The sequence below is a fragment of the Callorhinus ursinus genome, unplaced genomic scaffold (assembly GCF_003265705.2).
Source record: "Callorhinus ursinus isolate GAN/ISIS: 27379988/994484 unplaced genomic scaffold, GSC_fseal_2.0 scaffold14, whole genome shotgun sequence".
NCBI lineage: Eukaryota > Metazoa > Chordata > Mammalia > Carnivora > Otariidae > Callorhinus > Callorhinus ursinus.
The window spans coordinates 6,810,612-6,825,502 of NW_027397076.1; the positions used below are offsets into that span (position 1 = coordinate 6,810,612).

General features: G+C 39.4%; 1 protein-coding gene and 1 long non-coding RNA gene across 9 annotated transcripts in view; both read left to right on the forward strand.

Annotated features, from left to right (window-relative positions):
- Nucleotides 1–8,564, forward strand: part of LOC141374079 (uncharacterized) — a 30,485-nt gene extending 21,921 nt beyond the window's left edge. The window contains exons 2-3 of the long non-coding RNA XR_012380639.1: nt 3,722–3,810; nt 8,381–8,564. This is a non-coding gene — a long non-coding RNA (uncharacterized lncRNA). The remainder of the gene's footprint in view (nt 1–3,721; nt 3,811–8,380) is intronic.
- The window catches only part of CUNH12orf42 (chromosome unknown C12orf42 homolog), a 146,598-nt gene that overhangs the window by 114,134 nt on the left and 17,573 nt on the right, over nt 1–14,891 (forward strand). The window lies entirely within an intron of this gene.

Sequence of the window (14,891 nt, forward strand, 5' to 3'; positions counted from 1 at the left end):
GGGTCCATCGCCTCTCACGGTTTCTCCCCCCCCCTCATTCTCCCCCGCCACTATCTTCTTTTTTTCTTAACAAATATTGCATTGTTTCAGAGGTACAGCTCTGTGATTCAACAGTCTTGCACGGTTCACAGTGCTCACCATAGCACATAGCCACCCCAGTGTCTATCACCCAGCCACCCCATGCCTCCCACCCCACTCCCACTGCAGCAACCCTCAGTTTGTTTCCTGAGATTAAGAATTCCTCATATCAGTGAGGTCATATGATACCTGTGTTTCTCTGATTGACTTATTTCACTCAGCATAACACCCTCCAGTTCCATCCACATCATTGCAAATGGCAAGATCTCATTCCTTTTGATGGCTGCATAATATTCCATTGTATATATATATACCACTTCTTCTTTATCCATTCATCTGTTGATGGACATCTTGGCTCTTTCCATAGTTTGGCTATTGTGGACATTGCTGCTATAAACAACAGGGTGCATGTACCCTTTCAGATCCCTCCATTTGTATCTTTGGGGTAAATACCCAGTGGTGCAATTGCTGGATCATACGGTAGCTCTATTTTCAACTTTTTGAGGAACCTCCATACTGTTTTCCAGAGTGGCTGCACCAGCTTGTATTCCCACCAACAGTGTAGGAGGGTTCCCCTTTCTCCGCATCTCCCCCAACATCTGTCGTTTCCTGACTTGTTAATTTGAACCATTCTGACTGGTGTGAGGTGGTATCTCATTGAAGTTTTGATTTGGATTTCCCTGATGCCGAGCGATGTTGAGTACTTTTTCATGTGTCTGTTGGCCATTTGGGTGTCTTCTTTGGGAAAATGTCTGTTCATGTCTTCTGCCCATTTCTTGATTGGATCATTTGTTCTTTGGGTGTTGAGTTTCATAAGTTCTTTATAGATTTTGGATACTAGCCCTTTATCTGATATGTCATTTGCAAATATCTTCTCCCATTCTGTCGGTTGTCTTTTGGTTTTGTGGACTGTTTCTTTTGCTGTGCAAAAGCTTTTTATCTTGATGAAGTCCCAATAGTTCATTTTTGCCCTTGTTTCCCTTGCCTTTGGTGATGTTTCTAGGAAGAAGTTGCTGCGGCTGAGGTCGAAGAGGTTGCTGCCTGTGTTCTCCTTTAGGATTTTGATGGACTCCTGTCTCACATTGAGGTCTTTCAACCATTTTGAGTCTATTTTTGTGTGTGGTGTAAGGAAATGGTCCAGTTTCATTCTTCTGCATGTGGCTGTCCGATTTTCCCAACACCATTTGTTGAAGAGACTGTCTTTTTTCCATTGGACATTCTCTCCTGCTTTGTCAAAGATTAGTTGACCATAGAGTTGAGGGTCCGTCCATTTCTGGGCTCTCTATTCTGTTCCACTGATCTATGTGTCTGTTTTTGTGCCCGTACCATACTGTCTTGATGATGACAACTTTGTAATAGAGCTGGAAGTCCTGCAGGTATCTTTTTGAGACATCTTCATCTTGTCTTCATCTTCTTTGGAAATATACCAGAAGTGGGATTGCTATATCATATGGTATCTTATTTTTAAGTTTTCAAAGAACCTCTATATTATTTTCCATAATGAGCAAACCAATTTACATTCCCACCAACAGTGTATAAGGGTTCCCTCATCTCTACATTCTTGCCAACATTTGTTATCATATGACATTTTGATAATAGACATCCTAACAAGTGTGAGATGATATCTCATTGTGGTTTTGATTTGCATTTCCCTGGAGATTTAATACTGAGCACCTTCTCATATACCTGTTAGTTATTCATATGTCTTCTTTGGAAAAGTGTTTATTCAGATCCTGTGCTCATTTTTTAATCAGTTTGGTTTTGTGCTATTGAGTTGTATGGATTCTGTTATATACTTTGAATATTAACTCCTTATCATATATATGGTTTGCAAATATTTTCTGTCATTCCATAGGTTGCATTTTGATTTTGCAGACTGTTTCCTTTGCTGTGCAGACAATTTTAGTTTGATGTAGTCCCATTTGTTTATTTTTGCTCTTGTTTCCTATGCTTCCTGATCCTTTTAGTTTGCTAGTACTTTGTTGGTGGTTTTGCATCTATATTGGTCAAGGATATTGGCCTGTGATTTCATTTTCTTGTTGTAGCCTTGTCTGGTTTTGGTATTGGGGTATGTTGGACTTGTAAAATGAGTTTGGAAGTGTTCCTTCCCCTTCAATTTTTTGGAAAGATTTGAGAACGATTGGTATTAACTCTTCTTTAAATGTTTGATAGAGCTCACCAGTAAAGCCATCTGGTCCTGAGCTTTTTTTTGGTGTGTGGGGGGGGGGATTTTTGATAGTTAAGGACTCTTAAGTGTCAGCAACCTCCATGTACTGTCCTTAGTCTCATACTTTAAATTCACCTTGCACTTTGTTGCTTAAGGAATTTGCCCCAAGCACTGATTTCACCACTCTGACTTATTTCCTCTGGAGTAAATTGGTATGGTGAGTGAACCAGAGAGGTCACCACTTACTTTATGACCTTAAAGAAAGTAACTCATGAAGAAAGCTTCAGAACTGTTATCAGTGAAGTGGTATTGTTATGAAAATTAAATGAGCTAGTTTGCATACAGTGCCAAGCCTAGAGCCTAGCACCCAGGTCCTTGATAAACAATTGCTCCACAGTGTGCGATTTCTCATTTCCTTCTTTTACCTCTCCTTTATATCTCCTTTTGCACAAATTGCTTTCATTGTTATTCTCTTAATTTCTGTATCTCTATGTCTTTCCTAGAAATTGCCCCTCCCAATTTCTATTAATTAAAGTCCCCTCCATTTTCCAGAGCCCATCTCAAATGCTGAACATCTTTTCCTATACTTCCCACTGTGGAGGGTGGAGAGGTTAGAACCCTTCCTTATTCTAACTCTCCATAGGACTTCATGCCTCATAGCCTGTACTGCTACATTGTATCTTAACCTGCTCCCCTTGTGGGCAAGAACTAGCTCTACATTCACCTCATTTATTTAACTCTGTATGTCTATGCTAGTGACACATTTGCTAAGGCCCTGTGTGATTTAGCCCTTCTCACCTCCCCAGCATCCTTGTTCTTCATGGTGAACTCCCATGCTGGGCTCCTCTCACTGTCCTTTTTTCCAGTCTTACAATATCTCTCCCATATTTCACAATGCAGTTCCTTCTATAATGTGACGGCTTCCACCTCTTTATGTCAGTGAACTGGGCCACATGCTCCTCCTATGTTCCCCTTTAGCTCCCTGGACTTATCATCATATTTTTTACATTGTATGAGAATTGCTATATTTCCACCAGACATAAATGAGAAATAGCCTTGTAGAGTCCCCTTCCACATAACAATCACTCAAACATTTTATGAAGAAATGAGTGGACACTTCCTTGCAGTTGAAATAGTTAATGCTTTCATCAGGGCTAATCATGAACTACTATATCTTTTATGTTTGTTTTATTAAGAAAGATCTACCAGTTAGCAGATGTGAGTCTTCTATATCATTCTAGGTACTTTATGTTTGGCTGTTGTTCATACTTTTTTATAAGATAAATATATTATTTATTTGATAATGGACTTGAACTTCATGAACTTCATCAGAGATTTTCTGAGGGTTAAAACTGTATTTGAAGAACTGTTGGATATATTAGACTGGTTCTCTTTCTGTAAGAAATGTTACAGTTGATGGTGGTGGTTCTGCAGGCCAAATCTAGCTATCAGATATGCATGGTTTTCCTTGTGAAGCAGCAAAAGAGAGGAAGAAAGAAAGAAAGAAGGAAAGAAGAAAGAAAAGAAAGAGAAAGGAAACAACACTGGAAAGAAAGTATAACTAGGTGGGTATTAAGTTTTTTTAGTTTTTGTTTTCAGAACAAGTAACTGACATGTTTCTGTTTGTGTTATCTGTGTGGCTCTATAGATATTTGAATTTGTAACTCCTTGTCTTTAGGTAGGAACAAGATATTTGAACATGAAGCTTACAATATGTAAGAACAAAAGCAATGCGTTCCATGGTTTACCAGAAACTTTCTTACACATTGAACTTGCTTCTCACATCAAGTTCCTGAGATAGATGACAATTGTTATCTTTGTTTTATGGGTGATATTACTAAGGTTCAGAGAATTTTATTTCAGTTCACCTGTCATGAACGAGCTAGTATTCATCTCCAGGTCTTCTGTCTCTATGTTTAGTTGTACCCCTACAGTCATTAAAAGAGATAGTGGCATATTGTTCAAAACATTTGCTGCCCTGAATTGTGGGTGATTTATGCTTTTCTGTCTCATTGACGTAGGTTTGGCTATGTGATGGTTCAGGCCAATGAAGTGCAAACAGAAGTGTGTCACTTCTTGGCCTCTTTTCCCCCTGCTATGGTTTTGAGCAGTATCCCACATAGAGACTGCTCCTTCTACATGAGGCCCAGAATGAAGCTGATGTGGAGCAGAGCTGAAGCTAACTTGCTAATGAACATGAATTGTGAATTATTGAGAATAATTCTTTTTTTCTGTTAACCACTGAGACTTGGGGATTGTTTGTTATTGCAGCATAACCTAACCTTTAACTGAGAGATATGACTTGAAATCAGATCCTAGGTGATTTCCCATCAGCAGTAAGGTCTAGAAGAATGATTCAGAGAATCATAATATCTACATGGGCTGGAGCAATCTGGCATAAACCTAAGGCAATAATGGATGACTTCCTTAGCTTCCCTTCCCTTTTAGGATAGATGAAGTCTTATGAGTCCACAGAGATGTTATGCTGTAGTGCAAATGCAATGGACCAGAGCTTTCTCTAACTCTAACTAACTTGTGCCATTTAACCTTGGGGGAACTGAGTGTTTCTGAGCCTCAGTTATCTCATCTGTAAAATGGGAATATTAATGTCTACTGACTCTATATCCTAGGACTACTATGAGAGGTTCCTATCCCACTGGTGCAGGGTTCCATGAGAGCTTTTATCACACTATGTGGTGGTTATCTAGTTATCTTGCTGCCTCTAGGCTGGAGCATCTAGGGGGTAGAGATTTATTTATTCATTTATTTATTGCTCTCAGACCAATGTTTAACACAATGCCTTGCATGTAGTAGATGGCAACAACGACTTATTAGATGAATTTTGAAAGGTGTAAGTCCTCTTTTAGGGAGAATGATACATGGAGAAAGGCCTTTCCAGGAGTTGGTGTGTGTATCTGATACAGGGAGCTGATTGCACTCACACTGAAGCACACCGAGGCATGTATGCCTTTGTGTACATCCATAGAATGGGAGTGATGGAGGTTTGGAAGGAAGCAGTCACTAATCCTTCCCCCATCCAACAGACAACAGACACAAGGAGCCAGAGTAGGATCAAAGCCTCAATTTTCTAAATAAATGGTAAAGCTGGGTGGGAGAATGTGGCAGTTTTTCCTGGTGTTCTTACAGCATGGGCAATGGAGGAGCCAGGTGAGCCTGCCCTGCACAAGAGCAGGCATATAAGAAAATAGCAATATGACAGAAGGCATAAATCCTTTTTCCTGCTTTGGGGTACAGTGATCCTGTAGCTGATAATCTGTCCATTCCTGCCCTGAGGAAGGGAGTAAGGTGAGGGGTAAGAGAGAGGACTGGTGAGACTTTAATATTGAGTTCCTCCTAAGCTTAAGTTTAGATGCATGGAAACAAAATAGATGAGGAAGACATAAATAACCCTTGCAAACAGAGGAGTCAGGTAAGGACACAGATGACTGTAATTCAAAATAATACATGTGGTGAGAAATAAAGCCCTCTGGGGAGTTATAGCAGGAAAAGATAACAGAAAGTCATATAATTGGGAAGCAGAAGGTGAAGATTTAGGAACAGCAGTGACAGTGGACAAATGGCCTTCATCCTTTCCCACAGAGTCATGCTTGTCTTGGCCAACTATCTGCAATAAATTCAGATCCAAATAGTGCTTCTGTGTTGTGGGCTTGAGCAGCCAACCACATCAGTTTAAAGTTAATAGTTACAGATTATCCAGACTTTGACACCAAGGGGTTTATTGAGACTAATGGGTCTAATCCTATTAGAACTCCCTGTGCACTCCTGGGAACAATTCCTTTACCTCCGATGGAACTACCTCATTTTTGAATTTATAAAATAAGATAATCTGAAAATCATTACTGGTATTTAACACAGATGCATGTCTGTGAAATCAAGAGCCACAGCCTCTATATATAGGTCCCTCTGGAATAAGATTGACTCATTAAATTCTTTTCAGTGGGGTATTAAAAGTAACTGATATTCCTCCCAACTCAACACTATAAATATAATAAAAAATGCTTTGATGTTGGTCTGAATGGGAGGGAAGATATTATAAAATCACATGAAGAGTTATTTGTTAATTATAACTGCTTCTATAGTTGGAGAAAAGTAAATGAGCAAAGGAAGTCCAATGACATTTTTTTTTTTTTAAGTAGGCTCCATGCTCAGAGTGGAGCCCAAAGCAGGGCTTGAACTCACAACCTTGGGATCAAGATATGATCTGAGATCAAGAGTCTGATACTTAACTGACTGAACCACCCAGGCACCCCAAGGAAGTGCAACAACATTTTTATCTCCCTTAAAGTTTATGGCACTTCAATTTTTTAAAATTTTTTGAGTTGTGAATTTCAGTTTTTTTTCTTTTTTAAAAGATTTTATTTATTTATTTGACACAGAGAAAGAGAGCACAAACAGGGGGAGCAGCAGGCAGAGGGAGAAGTAGACAGCCAACTGAGCAGGGAACCCGACATGAGGCCCGATCCCAGGACCCTGGGATCATGACCTCTCAGTTTGTTTTAAAGTTTGATGTCTTGGCCTGCCAAAATGAGTCATTTCACTTGACAATTTCTCTTTATGGCTTCTGTCAAAAAGATTGTCCAGAAGGAACGGTGCTATTATCACACAGCCATGTTATAGAGTCATAAACAGTTCTTCAGGGGATATTTACTGGCATTGCAAACGTCTAATGATGGAGGGTTAAGTTAAAAATAGAATATAAAATCATCTATATTACTATAGGTGTCATATATATCTTCAAGGATATACATATACATTATATGTTTTACATATATCACATCAGTACATGTATATTACAATGATCCATTTTTAGATAGAGAAAGGAGGAAGACTGGATAAAAATAGCATAAAAGTGCTAAGAGTGGTTATGTATTTTTTCCTTGTTCCCATTTCTTTTCTTCATTTGCCAGATTTTGTACAATGAATTTGTATGCTTTTATTAGCAAACGAAAAGCCTTTATGTTTTGTAAAAAGCAATGGCTCATCATTTTGTCTCTTTTGGACTATCTTACTAACCACTGAAATAGCAAGGTGACAAACTAAAAGATGTTAGAAACACTTACACACAAACATACAGCCCCTGCACTTCAAAAGCATAGAGATAAGAGCACTCTGTGTGTCCCCATTGTGTTAAGTACCACCTCCTGTGCTGCCATAGCCCTGAATGCCTATCTGCCTCACTACACTCATCACACCATTTTATAATCGTCTCTGTACTTCTTTCTTTCTTCCTCACCAGGTCTGGATATTCCAAAGTGCACTAACCATGCTTTAGTTATATTTGTATTCCTAGTTTTGGGGGCACCGTACCTGGAACATACTAGGTGCTCAATAATTGTTTTCAATTCAGAAACATCCAAGAAATACAAAGGAGGTCCATCTATCTCTCTCCTTCCAAGTTACTGAATTTACTAGTGTTGGAGCAGTCTGTGGAATTGATCCACCCCCCCACCTGGAACAGACTGCCTCCCTCAACATTCATTCCATTTTTTCAACTCTATGACTTGCATGAAAACCACTGCTCAAGAGGCAACCCTTTCCAACATTGCCCACCTATATATATTAGAAAGCTTGTCTTTCTAAAGATTTGAGATGTGTCCTGTTCAGGAAATGTTTTCACTCAGTGGAACCTAATAGTGGGCAAGGCATAGAGTTTTGGGAAGGTGGGGAGATGCATCTTCCTAATGTGAAGGAAGAACTCGTTGAAATTGGGGAGGCATAGCTGGAGAAGGATGACTGAAATAAAAGTGTGCTAGCTTGTGCGATACTATTAATATTACTGACATAGACTGAATTTGGAATATAGGACGATCTGGTATTTTTATCTGCCGGGCATCCGATGTCCTTTTTTTCTAGCAACATTACCCTCTCCCTGACTCTCAGTCCCTATAACTTGGGTGGGCCTGACCTTACTCCCAATTTCATGAGCACATGACCAAATGAATCTCACCAGAGCATTGACTCTCCTGGGCATTGTAATATTGGTTTGAGGCTTGGCATCTGACCCAAAGCAGGCCATGAGATGCTGTCCTTGAATTTTGCTGAAACTATTGAGAAAAAGAATCCTTTTTTCCTGATGAGACTGTTAACCTGTTAACATGTTGGCCTGGAACACAGGTGATCATTTTATCACCATGAAAGAAGAGACTGCCCACAAATGAAGCCAATGCATGGAAAATAGTGCTGAGACTTGGATCTGAATCTTGATGACATCATTTCTACATATATGAATTCAGTCATTCCTGAATCAAGATCCTCCTGGATTTTTCAGTGCAAAATAATAAACTCAATTTTTGCTTAAGCCCATTTGTGTTGGATTTTGGTTACTTTCAATGAATGGAGTCCCATCTATTACAGAGAAGGTCTGTCTGTTCTCACTCCATCTGTGAAACTGAATTCCTAGTGTTGGAACAGTCTTTGGACTTGATCCACCCTCACCCAGAATAGACTCCTTTCATCAACATTCAATTCTTTCCACAGTGTGGCTTGCATACTCTTAGAGGTGGAAAACCACTGCTGTTGAGCAGCAACTCTACTACCATTGCCCACCTGTATTTATTGAAAAGATGTTGTCAACATCTGGTCTTAATTCTGTTCTCTAGAGTAACAGAGACTAGAGGTCTTTTCTCTTCAGATATTTGAGTATCACTGTGAATCATGTCTCTTTCTCAGTCAAACTGATTTTCTCCAGACTGAATATCATCTTTCCCTATAATATAGAGTTGTTCTCTGAGTGTGATCCACAATGTTTTCAGATAGACTATAAGACTCAGTTAACCCTTCAGAATATTTTTTTAGTATAACCATGTCCCATGTAATATAATGTTTCTCTGAAATTCAGGCTTACCAAGGCATCCTATAGGTTATTTGATAAATCTGACAACCTTATCCACACATCACTTGAGTTAGAGTCACCTAGGAGCTCCCCACTTTAGAGGTCCCAATGCTAAAGGTACATAGTTGTTCACTGGAGTTTGAGAACTACTTCTTTAACCATTTTGTACATTCCTACCTGTCCTACTTTGGGCATAATTTTGTTGGTTAGTGTTCCAAATTTTTGAAACTCTTGCAGTCTTAAGCAACATCAAGGCTCTGGGATATTTCAGTATTGGGTGTTTTTTATATGGCAGACACTGGTCTAGGTAATAAACAACAGCAAGATTTCTGCCTTATGGAACATACATTCTGGTGGGACAGCCAGACTATAAACAAGTAAACAAACAAATATGTCATAACATAATTTCAGGCACTGGTGAGTCCTATGAAGAAAAGTAAATCAGGGTAAGGAGACAGCAATGAGATTAAGAGATGCCGTTTTAGAGAAGGTGACCCAGGAAGGCCTCTCAGAGGAGGTGAGATTTGCACAGAGCCTGGAGGAGGCAAGGGGCTGAGCCAATGCCAAAATCCAGAGAAATAACATTCTAAAATAGAGGCACCAGGAAAGGCATGGAACCTGGGTGGGAACAAGCTTGGAGTGGTCAAGAAGCTAGAGTGGAGTTAAAAAGATGGAGTGTGGGAAGGTATGTAGGCAGAGAGGTTAAGAGGTGGACAGATTGGGTAAGGCCCTGTGACCATCATAAGACATTTTTATTTTTTTATTTTTTGTAAGTGCAATGGGAAGCGATTGAAAGGGTTTGAGTGAGGAAATTAACAGGATCTGATTTAACTTTTATTTTTTATTTTATTTATTTTTTCAAAGATTTTATTTATTTATTTGACAGAGAGAGACGCAGCAAGAGAGGGAACACAAGCAGGGGGAGTGGGAGAGGGAGAAGCAGGCTTCCCGCTGAGCAGGGAGCCCGATGCGGGGCTCGATCCCAAGACCCTGGGATCATGACCTGAGCCGAAGACAGATGCTTAACGACTGAGCCAACCAGGAGTCCCTCGATTTAACTTTTAAAAGGACCCTTCTGGTGGCTCTATCGAGAAGAAACTGAAGAGCATGAGAATGAACACTAGACCGTGGTTGTGAGGCAATTAACAAAGTTTTGGTTCCTGTCTTTGACAATCTGTTCTTGTCTTGCTGGTCTTTTTCCAGTTTTTTTAAGAGCCCCACAGCATAATGGTGAAAGAATATGGGCTCTGAAGCCAAGTGGCCTTGGGTTTGAATCCCAACTCTGTCAATTACTATCTGTGGGACATTGGCCAAGATTCTTAACTACCCTGGGCCTTGTTTTCTTAATTTGAATAAGATGAGGGTCATAATTATACCTACCTCATCAAGTTGTTGGGGGGCATTAAATTAGTTAATATAAGTAAAATGTTTTGAATGGTTCCTGGCCCATCATGAGCGTCCAGTAAATGTTAGATACTATTACTGTTGAGCACAACATCCTCTTTCTTGCCTTAGGAAACTATTGTCCATTTTCCTCTTCCATCAGGTTAATGTATGCTCATTCTTCATGCTTTGAGTTGTCACAGGAAGCCTTTCCTATCACTTTCACCACATCCTCCTGGGCAAAACGAGTCACAAGACCAGCCCAGATTAAGGGATGGGAAAACACACTCTATCTTGAGATGGGGCAAAGTCACACTGCAGAGGAAGGGTGGAGAATTAGGGCCATTTTTGCAATCTACAACCAGAGAAACCAAGAGAACTAATGTCAAAAGAATTAACGTCAAAACCCTTTCAGTCACCTCAGTACCCAAAGGACCCTGTCTCAAGACAGTTTTGGCGTCCTATTGTGACCTTACACCTTGGTGTTGCAAGACTCCACTCTCTTGTCCAGAATGCTGGCTCTTCTTTTGGCCATATTTGCTGCCTTCTAAATGGAAACGCTGCCAACAGCAGTCTGGGTGCATGAGTGAGTGGGATGGGGGATGGGGGGAGACCCTAAGCTCCAGCAGCCACATGCTCCTTGGGCTGCATACTGAGTCCTCAATGGAGAACACTCGGGTTTGATGCCAGATCTGAACGGCTCAGGGCCATGGGCCTTGAGGTCTGTAAACATCAGATGCTTTTAATGCGGTCTTTCTTGCTTTGCCACGGGAGCAGTCGCTCAAAGAGGGAGTCCCTCCCTCTGCCCATGAATGAGGCCTGCCTGCCAACACCAATTCCAGCTGTGAACATGTAATCAGCTCTTCTATGGCCCCAAAAGGGGAGTCCCAGAGGCCTAAATTTAATTTTCATGCATATTTGTCTTCTCCCTCCACTTTATGCAAACACTATTTTGTCGCCAACACAGGCGCCAACTGTTTTGTTTGGATAATTGCTTGAAGTCAACCCCAAACTACAGGGAGCTCCCTTTTTCAGAAAGCACATTTTGGTTAATTTTCGGTTAAGCAAATGATACCTGCCTTCAGCTCTTCCTTCAGGGTTTCAGCGATGATTTCTGTAAACATTTTATTCATTCTGAAGCAGTTCGACACTAGCGTCAGGTTTATTCTCCTCCATCCTGGGTTGGTTGGAATGAGCAAAGAAAACAGGAGCTCGGCAGCCCCACGGATCATCTGCTACTGCTGTTTTTCTTTCAAATAATTCGCTATTCATCTTGCCACAATCAGCTGGTCCTAGAGTGGCTGTAATAACCCAAGTGGAGGTTTGTGGCCATAATAGGGAGGAGGGGAGAGAGAAAAATGAACTCTTGTAAAACAAAGATCTTATTTTTATGGAAATGAATAGAAACTCTGAAGTAAGGATGAGACATATGGAAAAGCATAAAATATGAACAGAACGTTTTAAAATAGAAGGTCCTCAGAAATGCTCCATATGGCCCAGCAGTATTTAAGGTAACAGAAAACAGTTCATGTTGCAGCTGCAAGTGTTCATTCCTGGGGTTCAGGACTCAGTTCACAAAACTGTACTCTTCAATTTGTCTTGAAGAATGCTTTCTTTGTCTAGCTCCTGGGCTAATTCTCTTAGAGTTAGGGGGAGAGTTAAATGAGTAAGTTATTAAGACCGACAATTTTAATTAATTGTATTTCATTCTTAATGAAGGGATAAATTACTCATAAATGATCTCTCCTCCTACCTTACTTAATAATCAATAGTTATGAAATAGTTATGAAAACTTCATGCAGTTTTAGAGACTCTTTAGAGCTTAGGGGATCTACATATTAGAGCGTAGTAACAACACAGGACTCATAATGGAAACATCTTTCTAAAAAACGACACGGGACATTCAAATGGCATCTCCTAAAAGCACAGTTCATATACACCATTAATGCTAGTCCATGATTACTATCTATCTAAAGAGTCAACCAACAAAAATCACACATTTTACTGAGGATTTTCTGATTTTTGCCATGGTATTAAAAATGACTTGGGAAAATCAGTGTGAACATCAAATGAGTTTTGTTACTTAGAATTCTCCATAGATAATATGCATCTCAACATCCATTTTGTCCTGCAGAGAGTGAAAAGAAGATTTAATTCATTTAATTCATAAATATGAAACTAAGTCATGTTGAACGCTTGCATCATAATATGTCATATGCCGGCCTTACCATAGGAAAGCATTCCTTTTTAATATCCTGGGCTAGGGTGTGACTCAAATCTTTGGATACTGGCTTTGTTTTTTCATGATGTCCATCTTAAATTTGAATGCAGAAAATGAGATAGAAGGAAACGGGAACATAATAAGAAAATGAAGGAATCTATTTTTGTTTGTTCAATAAGACCTTTTTATTTTTCTGACAGCGTCAAAAATCTCATTCTTACTTTTCTTTCCTTTAAGTTTGTAAATTCTGCCAGAACATTTACCATGCCATTGTCGTGCCATTCGTTTCTCATTTTACTTTGTGTGCACAGTCCTGATCAACTAATTTCATTTTTCTGTGGCTAAACGATTTTTTTTTGGGCTGAATTGACTGGATGTTTGGCTTTGTGTAGACACAGCCTCACTGTAAGTTGGCCCCCTAATTCAATAATTCACCATGAAGACTGGTTTTCATCCTCAGTGTGTTGAACAGGCATCTAATCAACCATTAATTTCCTTTTTGTTGGATGAACATAGTAACTATTTCTTTCCTTCTGATGAGAAACAGAGGCAGAGAGGATTAGGGGTTGCCCTAAGTCAGAAAAGGAGGTTGCAGAATTCAGCCTCAGGAATCCATACAGTATTCAGGAGTGATGTGGTAGAGAAAGGCCAGAATTTGGAGGAAAAAAGAGATGGAGAAGAACTAATGGGTAGGTGCACCTTGTGGTGCTAGACATGGTGCTCAGCACTTTAAATCAAGCCTAGAAGGTTCTTTTACTGAAGAGTTGGACGACCTTGGACAAGTCTCTTAGCTTCTCTAAACCTATTTCTTTATTGTCCTAGCATGAAACAAATTGAGTGGAACTGAGCAGTATTTTATTTTTTTATAATGCATAATTGTAATATTTCCAATGAAAAATGTGAAATTATACATATCTTTATTTGGTATCTTGTCATTTTCATTCTTGTCTTTTGAACTTATTAAGAGGTGGTAATAAATTTTACCATATTTATGAGGATGAAAAGCCTTCATTACTTACCTAAATAACTTTGTTATAAACACTCCATTTATTTAAGAGAAATAACAGATGAGCCCAATAGCATTCATAAATTCATAAGAATTTAGACATTTGTGGTAGAGACCAATTCAAACTTAAAAAAAAGTGCAGCTACAGTTAACATAATACAATAATATTGACTAGTTTTGGGGTACTTGGGTGGTTCAGTCGGTTAAGTGTCTACCTTTGTCTCAGGGGTCCCCCAAATCCTGGGGTCCTGGGATCGAGCCTTGTGTCAGGCTCCCTGCTCGGCAGGGAGTCTGCTTCTCCCTCTCCCCTTGACCCTCCCCCTGCTCTGGTTCTTATTCTCTCAAATAAATAAATAAAATCTCTAAAAATATATATTGACCAGTTTTATTAAAGCTATTTTGAGGAGACATCATGGATATACGTCTGAATTACATTGATCTTATTTATCTAAAGTAAATGGGATTTGGGCTGAAGCCTCAGGGATGATCTGAACCAGGGACTATGAGAGCTTCTAGGCCCCTCCATCTCATGCCCCTCATTCTTCCTGCATGTCACCTTTATTTCTTCAGATTAGCTTCTTCAATGGGGACTGGAAACATGGTCTCCAATAACTCACAGCTCATATTTCAGAGCATCTCTTTCTGGAAAGGGATAGAGATGTGGTCTCTTAGGTCCTAAGAACAAAAATATATTGAAAGAATCTGATTGTCCAAGCTTGAGTCAGTTGCACAAAACTGTGTAAGGGAGTGTGGTACCATCTTGAGTGATTTTCCCATTGTAACTGAAAGGAAGAATATAATAATAATGAGACTCTCCTTTAAACCACTTTGAGTCATAGGATCATTGGCCTGAAGAAAGTGTGTGTGTGTGTGTGTGTGTGCACAGACAGAATAAAACATGATTACTAAAGTTTAATAAAGCATTGACAAAAGAAATTCTTTTTTTAGAATTTGCTTAAATACTTAGAATGGTTACTTGTGTATGTTAATGCATTTATTTAGAAAACCTTTTCTGAACTCTCACAGAGTGCAACATGCTAAGCCCTGGGCTGGATTCAGAAAAGTATAAAAATGCAGATTCTTTCCTCAATTAATTTACAACTTTTTTGTTAAAAAAAGGGCATACTCACATAAGACTTTAAATTTTTTTATGTATTTGGATTATTTTAGAGAGGGAGAGGTA